Source organism: Pectinophora gossypiella, chromosome 22 (genome assembly GCF_024362695.1).
Source record: "Pectinophora gossypiella chromosome 22, ilPecGoss1.1, whole genome shotgun sequence".
Classification (NCBI taxonomy): Eukaryota; Metazoa; Arthropoda; class Insecta; order Lepidoptera; family Gelechiidae; genus Pectinophora; species Pectinophora gossypiella.
The window spans coordinates 2,009,657-2,020,766 of NC_065425.1; the positions used below are offsets into that span (position 1 = coordinate 2,009,657).

General features: G+C 36.4%; 1 protein-coding gene across 1 annotated transcript in view; it reads right to left on the reverse strand.

Annotated features, from left to right (window-relative positions):
* The window catches only part of LOC126377090 (uncharacterized), a 101,331-nt gene extending 98,061 nt beyond the window's left edge, over nucleotides 1-3,270 (reverse strand). Inside the window, exon 1 of the mRNA XM_050024747.1 lies at nucleotides 2,758-3,270. The gene's annotated coding sequence lies outside the window, so the exon portion shown is untranslated. The remainder of the gene's footprint in view (nucleotides 1-2,757) is intronic.
* Nucleotides 3,271-11,110: the final 7,840 nt, after the last annotated feature.

Sequence of the window (11,110 nt, forward strand, 5' to 3'; positions counted from 1 at the left end):
CAACAATCAGACATAACACATGAATACAGTACAATTTGGGCGGCCTTATTGCTCTAGAGCAATTTCTTCCAGGCAACCAACAAAAGGAAACAAACATTTACAACTTGGATGCGGGATGGTGCAACAAAAAATAAATAAATAAATACCTAAAAGTAAAACTAAAGTTAATATAATAAATACTCTATACTATACGTACATATATTAATAAATACTCAATTTAATATAATCCATATATACTAAAAATATACCTAACCATAATCTAAAGAAAACTATAATAATAAATAATAGACTATACACACACATACAGGTATTGAAATAAATAAAATACATCATACATAATAGTAATATCCTAAGAATATCCACATAAGGATTCAAAATGAGCTCGCAACTGGTTTTTGAAGCTCTGAAGAGAGTTTTCTTCATTATCATTATATTATTATCATAATAATATAATTTTTTAAAAATCCAGTCTTTTTTATAAATGCAGTAACTCATGGGAGTACATATGTGTTACAAAGCTTCTACCTATTATATTTTTATTGCATTTATATTCCTAAAAGTCTCCGCAACATTAACAGCCTCCGTAATGGTCAGAGCGTTTCGTCAATTTTTTTTTCACTTCCTTAAACCATTGTACTGTGATCTATAAGGTCCATGACAGTTTTATTCGTTGTGTGTGTTAGTAGTTTTTGTTATATTGAAAATTGCCTCAAACGGCTTCGAATTATACAGAGTTTCTATAGATGTTCAGAAATCCGTTACACCCGGCACAGCCCGTGTAATTTTAGACAACTCCCACGCAAATCAGTGAATCCTTTCACTAAGATGGTAAGCGAAATCCGGAAAAGCCGAGATATTTTGACATTGACATGAATCGCTTTCCAACCTATTCAATAGCTTTGGCGTTTTGAAACATGACTATTTTAAGCGCACTGAACTCAGAAATATTTTAAGCTCGTGTCTTCATTTGAATGATATTGATTATTATTTATTTTTATTTGATCGGGCCTAAACCAATGATTTTCGAAATCGTTTTTTCGAATTCATGTTTGGATCATAAATTATTATTACGTGCTCAGCGGTGAAGGAAAACATCGTAAGGAAACCCATATACGCGTGAAATACGTTTCGGAGGTATGTGATGTAACATGTAAAGGGTTGGTTTTCCCTTCGCGGGTAGACAGTCCCTTCTGTGAAAAAACCGGACCTGTCAAATATTCAGGTTAGGCACCTAAGCGAACCCTGTGAAAACGGGATAACGCTGCTAGTGACATGATGATGTCTTCATTTGATTGATCAATGAATGAAAGTTTGTATTTGCCAGTACATTTATATAAAAACAAATTCTTTAGTCTGTGCTTACCCAGATTGGAAATAGACGTGAGTTTATGTATGTATGCTCAACATAATACATCAAAAGACAATCAAACACACTGATGCATCAAAAGAAGAATTTCCAACACCTCTCGCTCGACGTAATGAAACGCCGCAAGCCGACAGTTTTTCATTTCGTGCTCAAGTTATAAAACAGATGGGAAAGCTAATTAATACACAATTGAACACTGAAGAGTATTTACTCGAGGAGAAAGATGAAATGAAAGTAATCGTTTCCTGAGACACTGCTTGTGACGGAGACAATGGCAATAAATCGATAACACATGAGATTATAGCGACAATAAAAACTGGATAAAACGTTGCAACTAACTAGAAGTAATTTACGCTATGGGTATAGATAATGATAAATATTGCATATTGCAGAAAGCTTTCGTAAATTGTTCTTCTTTAGAATGACATTATTATTTTTACTTTTGTTTATTTATGGTCTTACACTTCATGCAAGATAAAATAGATAGTAGAAAAATCATTAAATTAAATAGAGAAAGAAATGATTTATAATTAAAGGATGCCACAGCTACAATTCAATAATACTGAGTGGGATGATTCAGACCATGATTTTGAGTTGATAACAAGTGGATTTTCATATCGGAAAATTAATGAACATTTTATTGATTATTTTATTCTTATTCAGTTCCATACATTTACTACGACTCAGTATTATGGTCTGAATCGTCTCACAAAGTTTGCATTACGATGTCACTAACTAACAAATACAAATTTATATACTTTATCTCACACAACATACAAAATAAGTTTTGCACACATGGTCGAAAACTACAGGGCAATCTGGCAGCCTTATTGGTAAGCAGCAAATTCTTATAGGTAACCAGTGGCAAGAAAACATTAATCACAATCACCCTGACAACCTAACACCGTGTTTATAAAATATAAAACTTATACAATATACATACAGTAACAAAAGAGATGTCGGTCGAGATAATCTAATGATTAAGCTGCATAATGCATTGATTTCACGATGACTTATTTATAGCTTTTAGGATACTTACTCTAAAGTTAATAGTAGGTAATCGACGGTAACGGTAACAGAATAACTACTAATAATTACTAAGACTCAATTATTTTATCCTAGTTGAAAAAAATACAAGTAAAACTAACAGTAGAGCGTTATAAAATATGCATTGTAAAAATAAATAACGTAGGTATCGCATATTTGCTTAACGGATCTAAGCAAAAGCAATTAACATCTAATAAAACACGCCTGAGCCTAGAAATCTTCACTTTTATTGAGGTTAATAAACTATACGGGCCGGTTTATGTCAACCTTGATTATACTGATAAAACTCACAATAAGAACACATACATTTCATCAAGTGATTAATAAGAAATGGCAATACTCACATAAAAAACAAATGGCGAAAATCCATGTTGGTACTCTCACCAAAATATCCGATTGACCGTCGAAGAAAGAGAAATCAGCAAACCCAGTTTTTTAGCTCCTTTTCATCGGCCAATGCACTCAAACTCTATACATGTCGTGACACTTCTGTTACACTTGTAAAATTTGCAAGGAAATCCACTTTTGATCACAAACACACTGCAATTCAAGTACAAAATGGAATAGGATTTAGTTTGTCAAGTAACACATTTGCAGAATCCGTTCTGCACGAAGTTTCTTTGCCACTGTCACGGTCACATATCAAGACACGTTTTACTCCCACCCAAAGACTTTTACCGACTCCAAACGTCATAAGAGCAGGTTTGGAGTTGCACGAAAACTGTCTATACTATGCGTCTGGTATTTTGTTAAAAATTTCGTGTGGACGCGCGATTTCAACGTGAGATTGCAATGGTGAATGTTGTTAAAGACTTGTTGGCGAGTGCTTCGTCTCTTTCTATCGTGCGCCTGGGCAGTTGCGGTACCGTTGGCTTGCAAGTCGATTGCGTTCTCATTACTTTCACGCTCAATTTCACCACTTTTTTCTGTATTTGCGTAATTGTCTTAAACAGTTAGATTGTGTTTAAATAATGCAATTACGGCGCTCGTGTGTTAAACATTGTGTGGGATGTGTAATCATATACTATCATCTATTTTTCTCAGCATCATTATATTACTGTTTTATTTTTCATTTTTCTTCATAATTTATATAATGGTTCATGTTCAAATATGAACCTCGAATATGGTTGTTCTATCTTTTTTTTGTAAACGTAGGTTTGTTATATGTGTATAGTGATTTAGTTTAGACCGAAATTTTTGAATCTTCAGATTTTGGCGTCGCTTAGCGTATAATAGGGATTCAATACATTGTTTTAAGTTTACGCGGTTATTATCATAATTAAAACACATAATAACGGGTTCTTACCGCGTTTAAATGGGGATATGAGACTCCCGATATTTCGACACTGTTGCAAGTGCCATGATCACGGGATGACTGATGAGATTGGAGTGGAGTAGGTAGATCCATAATTTTCTACGGGCAGACATATCTGTCTACCCTCTTTCTCTGCCGCTTGTTTATGTTTTTGATACCGGAATGTTCGGAACCATCTGAACTCGCACGAAACTCTCATATCCCCATTTAAACGCGGTAAGAACCCGTTATTATGTGCTTTAATTATAGGGATTCAATTCCGAGGTTTATACATTCAAATTATTATTTCACATGATGATTATGATAATGTAACTCATAAACGGCATGTGTATGTGCTGGGCACAGTCCTCCACTCAATCAACCGAAGAGGGTATGGAGCATACTCCGCCGAAGAAAGACCGTCCGCCACACTGCTCTATTGTGCTAGGTGGAGATGTTTTTTCGGCTAACACCTCTAAAACGGACCGACCCGTCAAAACTCTAAATATTCTCGCAAATAGCGCAGTATATGGAACCAGTAGTAGCCTTTCAGGTAGCCAGGTGAACGCACTTGACCGATTATTGACATGACTTGTATAAAATTGCACGGACAATGATTCTGAGTTATTGACTCGATGACAAGAATGAAGCTAAAGTTGTTACACTACAAAGATATCGTGACTTTGACTTTTGGGTGTTTGAAATACGCTGGAATAAGCTTGGGTGTTATGGCTTGGCGAAAGTCATAAAGGTTAAGGTTGATAAAAATATTTTTATTACCTAGCTACCTTACCTAGCTAAAATTAATTTGAATTTTGGAGGTATGTGACCTAACATTCATTGGGCTGGTTATACTTTCGCGAAGTGGAAGGTCAGACCGACAGTCGCTTCTGTGAAACGGAAAGACGCTAGGGAGATGATGATGACCTAACAAGAATTTATAGGAAAATTGCAGTTTACTTTATTTGGGTAGAATTAAAATGACTCGTAATATATGTATTGTAAATACTTTGTAAACCAGAAAGACAAAAAAATCTTCTAATGATTAAAGGTCTATCAGACCACATCACTTCCGGCCAAGTAGTTCATGCAAATCTACAATAAAGACACGTCAAAAAAAAAAAAAACAATCATACTTTTTCACCAGTAACTATAGAATCATCAGACAACAACCAAAACGATTTCTCTTCAAAGTCTATTAATGTAGATACAAGTATGATTGATGAGTCAATGATGATCATAAAAGTATTAAAAGAGGTTAAAATGAGTTGTAAAATATCGTCGCTAACGCGGCTAACTGACGTAGGTATCTGAAATTTTTAGCGAATCTGATGTGTAACTATTGTTATTGTCAATAAGACACAAATGATTTAAGCAACAAGATTGCAGATACACCAGTTTGCAAAGTCAACCACGATATGTTCTTCTCATTCTTTTATCGTGTGGGTTGTGAGGTGAATTACCAACCTCATCAACCCTGGTGTCAGTGTTATTATTGAGCCGCCAAAGGGCCCTGACATGACTCATGTGACGATTACTCACTTACATCATTAAGATTACGTGATTGACTTTGCAAAAAATTGCGATCGGCACATTGTTAATACCCGGAATAAAAATAAACTTGCTTTACAAGTCAGTCGATTACATAAGATTACTAAATCTTTTAAGGGGCAATGTATACGTTTTTACAATAAGATTCCCATTGACATTCAGAATTTGCCTTTCAACTGCTTTAAGACAGTAGTTAAACAAAAACTTTACAAAAAAGGTTATTATAAAGTTAGTGATTATTTAGAAGATATGAATGCATGGGATTAACTGTCTGAGAACTGATATTAGGCAGCTAAATTACTCAATTGTATATCAATATTTTATGTTTATTTTTATTTTTTTAAAGAACGTCTAGGGCCCTGTGCCGAGGTTTTTCTTGCAGCTTCTTTTCCCCGGCTATACAGGTTGTGAGAAGCTGCAGTAGTTTTAGGCGGATGAGACGTTCGTTATGTAAAAATTGACGATTCAAAGTGTAACTATGTTACCTACTGAATAAAGATATTTTTGAATTTGAATTAAGCACGGATCATCTTTATTTCGTAAAATATGTTAGAAGTAAATGTCTTGTCAAAATTTCCCTAGCGTTATCCCGTTTTTCACAGGCTTGTCTAACCTGAAGATTTGACAGGTCTGGATTACAGAATCGACTGCATCTGACGTTCTAATCCGAAGGGAAAACGAGCCGCAGGTTAGGTCATATACTTTCGACAACACATTTCTCCGGTGTGTGAGTTTCCTGGGGATATTTTCCTTGACCGCTGGCCTGGATTTGAACCTGCAACCTTACAACGAAAGTCAAGCGTTTTGCTGACTAGCAATAGAATAATCACCGAAAGTTGCACACAATATAACAGTTAAAATAATCATACAAGGAAAATCAGATAGTACAGGTAAGCTTATCTCTGAAAGAGATTTCTTCCAGCTGACCAACGAGACAAGGAGACATGCAGTGTATAATACTAAAGATAGATTTTTTATTTCCTTTGTACCTTTGAAGTGAAAATCGCACCACGGAAGTGCCTAACTGTAAACTAATAATTAATTACTTTAGCAACCCGAGCCCAAACCTTCAAACCTCCTTCAAAATAGCAAAGGTTAGAGTAGATCGTGCGATAACATTTTCGCTAAGGTTCGTGCATTATTTTGAGTAAGCGAACCAGAGACTAATAAGAAGGTACTGCATATCAGACGACCGACAACCATAGATATTTTGTTTTTGCTTTGGTTTTCCCCGAAGGGCAAGACACAGGGAACTATGCCCATACAGCCATGTCTTTATTTTGTTTTGATGATGATAAATGAAATAATGAAAGGTGATGACGATAAATGTGGAAACCTAAGCCCCCACCATCGGAGCACACTCCTACTCCGAACCCGAAACGAATTAACTCAAAAGTCCGCATAAACAGTTATGAAGCGACCTGTTGGCACAAAGCGAAAATAGATAGGTACAATTTGTTTATTGAATATTCCGATACAATAACACTATCGCGAATGTTTTCAGATTAACTCAATGCGATCATTAACCACAAAACACCACTTCGTATTAATTATTTAGATTATTCAATGAAGAAAGCAACCGTCCCGTTCCCGCCAAAAAGTCACAACAATAGATATATTTTTAGGGATATAGAAACGTGTGTGCACCGAACGACGGCCATTAATATTGTAACAAAGAAGTGTCAATGTCACTGAGCTGTCGCTGTCATGAAATGGCGGTCCGGGGTTGAAGTTGGGTGCGAGAGGGGTGTGGTTGACATATCCCCCGTCGCCTCATCATCATCATCAGCCCATTAACGTCCCCATTGCTGGGGCACGGGCCTTTCCTATGGATGGATAGGGAGATCCGGCCTTAAACCATCACGCGGGCCCAGTGCGGATTGATGGTTATTAACGACTGCTAATGCAGCCGGGACCAATGGCTTAACGTGCCTTCCGAAGCACGGAAGCTCGAGATGAATACTTATTTTTTTGTGGTCACCCATCCTATGACCGTCCTTTGCGAAAGTTGCTTAGCTTCAACAATCGCAGACCGAGCGCGTTAACCGCTGCGCCACCGAGCTCCTCCCCCGTCGCCTATAGGCTGAAAAGTTTTTCTAAGATAGTGATTCAGCCGTGGTGCGAATTGTTGCAAGCGCGAATAGTGTCTGACTTTGTTTTGTAAGACAATATAAAGTTGTACATTTGGGATGTTCTTAAGCAAGGTTTAGTATGATCCACTCTGAAGTGTGCGTGTATGAAACGCTTGACGAATGTGAAGGAAGCAAGAGAAGGTCAGGCAGAATCGTAGCAAATGGATTTCCATAATATCTGCTTACCGAAGTGGGAAATAGGCTTGGTTATGTATGTATGAATATACTAGTACTATAAAGTTATTTGTATTTAAAATCCTCGTGCCATTTTGAAGCAAATTATAATAGGTAGGTGTAACCTACCCGTGAAATTTGTTTTCGGAGGTATGTGACCAGTATCAGAAAAAACTCCTTAGAACTTAGCGACTCTTAGAACCCTTTCGCTATGACGCCATATTGCGCCACGCGCTGGTAATTATTCGAGATTCAGATGCCCACAAGTTGGTTGCGCATGCAGGTAAGATGAATGTGGAAATCACAACTGCATAAATTTTATTCGAGGCGCGACTGTGGTGGCGTGGTGGCTATTGCTATCGTCTGTCGATCAATCAATCAATAATTCTTTGTTGCAATAAACGTATACACGGGACATGTACATACGAATAAAAATAAGCACAATAGGCGGCCTTATTGCTAAACAGCAATTAATACCAGGCAACCTTAGAGTGAAAGAAGTCCGGGGTCTGTCCGACTTGTATACTGTTCTTTTTTTATGTCAGTGTGTAATAAAGAATTTTGTATTATTGTATTATATTAAACAGCCTCCGTGGTCTAGTCGTGAGAGCGTTAGGCTCACGATCTGGAGGTCCGGGTTCGATTCCCGATGGGGACATTGTCGAAATCACTTTGTAAGACTGTCCTTTGTTTGGTAAGGACTTTTCAGGCTTGAATCACCTGATTGTCCGAAAAAGTAAGATGATTCCGTGCTTCGGAGGTCACGGTAAGCCGTTGGTCCCGGCTATTAGCCGTAAAAACACCTCCACCAACCCGCATTGGAGCAGCGTGGTGGAGTATGCTCCATACCCCCTCTGGTTGATTGAGGGGAGGCCTGTGCCCAGCAGTGGGACGTATATAGGCTGTTTATGTTATGTGTACATGGCATTGCATTGTATTACATTGCATTGCATTAAATTGTATTGTAGTGAGATATGACCCTTAGTCAGCGCTAACCCTAAGCCAAAAACCCAATAACACACGGCCCTCGTGTAACCAAAATGTTTTATTCAACACCTTTTGAATATAATTAGACTTGGCCGTTGTTGTCCGTAACAAATCTTCGGATCCCAAAAGCGTCCGCCGTAATTGGTTTAGAATAAACGCAGGATTAAGTAGCGAAATAGACGTAATGGGAAAACATTCATTCATTCATTCATTTATTTATTTGCATCATGTACATTATAAAAAGGTCTTAAAGTTAATAATAGTATTAGTACATAACCCTTATAGGGCATCGCAAATTGACATCGTAATTTTATAAGTATTCTTTACAAAAATATAATAATAATAAATAACGAGAGAAATGTCATTAAACTAGCATGCACAATTAATAATTTATAGCATTGTTAATATAAAAGATGTTAAGTAAAAACAATAATTTTAATTAAAATAATAAATAAGAAGGTCAAGTATGCAAGTCACGATCACATAAAAAATCGTTTATGTTATAATAACATTTATCTCGCAATAAGGATTTCAATTGATGGCGGAAAGAAGATTCCTTGATGGCCGCTTTAATGATATTTGGAAGTTTATTATAAATTTTGATAGCTGTATAATGCGGTCCATTCCTGACCAAAAAAAAACACAAAAAACTTGCAGTGTAATCCATAGAATAAATACTGCTGCTGATAGAACGGTAATTCTTCGCCCCGCACCAATTTGTACAGTCATGAGCAATATCATGTACCCACTTTAGAACCCTGTCGCACTATCATATTTGACATTTAATGAGACTTACGGTTTAGTTTGTCAAAAAAGTTAATGTGACATGGTACCAAAGTGTATACATATTAATGCTCGTGACCGTACGAACAGTCCTCTTCTCATCTAACCGGGCAGGGTGGCGAAGGTATTTTTCAGCTAATAGCCGACGAAATCATCAAGTTACTATTTCGGACAATCAGTTGATTCAAGCCAACGAAGGACAAACAAACAATTCACAACAACCGAACTATTCAGCACAGGCCTAAACCAATGATTGTCGAATTTGTTTTCGAATAATGTTCGGATCATAAATTTTATCACGTGCTCAGCGGTTAAGGAAAACATCGTGAGGAAACTCACATTCTCAAGAAATGCATTTTCGGAGGTATGTGACCTAATCTGTATTGGGCTGGTTTTCCCTTCCCGGGTTGGAAAGTCAGACAGGCAGTCGCTTCTGTAAAAAATCGGTGCTGTCAAATCTTCAGGTTAGGTGAGCGGACCTTGTGAAAAACGGGAGATGATAATTATTGGCGTTTATTTAAATTAAGTTTAATTGTTTCTTGTGTATTTTAAATATATATTATTATTATTATTTTTAAAACATGTTCATTTAATTATAAATTATTTAATATTAATATTCGCACGCTATATGTTTGAGTGATGGACTTTTTTGTTACAATATATATTTAAGATCTTTTGTACCACTCTAGAGCGAATAAAATGTTATTTCATTTTAATTTCATTTGGAAGTAAAAGTTAAGTTTACGTCAAGTGATCCAACGAAAGTAGGTAAGTCAATATGTATGTGAGTACAAAATATGGTTCTTTGTAATGTACAAGTGACCTTTTTACATGTTAAAAGCTTTCTAAGAGACATCTGTACACGATTCTCACTTTAACACTACTGTCACAGACCTGTGTAAATTTATCGTACACACTATACCTAATAGGTATTTGAGAATAGCTTAGTCACACAGAAACAAGAATGACTCTACGTCGATACGAATGAATAGTAAATATTGTCACTGGAAATGCAAAATAAAAATATAAGTCTAAAAAATAAAAACAGACTACGTAAAAATCACGTTAAAAAAAAACATGTAATCATTCGTTACATGAGCCATATCAGTTGGCGGCTCAATCCTAACCACCTCACAACCCACACGATATGAAGAAGAGACGGTCTGAAAAGTATGAAACAAGAAAATACGTATATTTCTAATAAATTCTTCCGTGTAGTGATGTTTAGAAGATAGCCGTGGTCGTATGCTTATTTGTCAATCTATCTTAAGTGTTTGCTTAGCACATAGCCTTTAACTACCGGATAATCAAGACGCCTCTAGTGACACCTAATTTGTTAAATTCTGACAGGTGGTTTAGAAGTTAGGTTGGAACAGACATAGCGGTCAAACTCATAATCCTGTTGTAATTACGTTAGCGCCAAATATCTTCTAAAATAACAGTCCGTGTTAAGACTAGACATAGAAAATAAAAAAATCAATGTCATCTAAATTGGTTCATTATAATCCGACAGACGTAACATGATCAGAATGCGGCAGGACGGATTTTTTTATGTTTCTGATCTATGTAGACTTAGTTATTCAGCAATAAATCTTGAGTAGATTTTAGCTCCCACTGTATTTTATCACATTTTTAGCCAGGACGAACATGGCCGTAAAAAAATAACCCCGGGACAGAATGTGATAGAACTTTGCCAGATTCATAGGGAAAGCATAAGCTTTCATTACATATAAGTCTCATCAGTGGAGATTATTGGACCAAGTTTCATACAAAAGT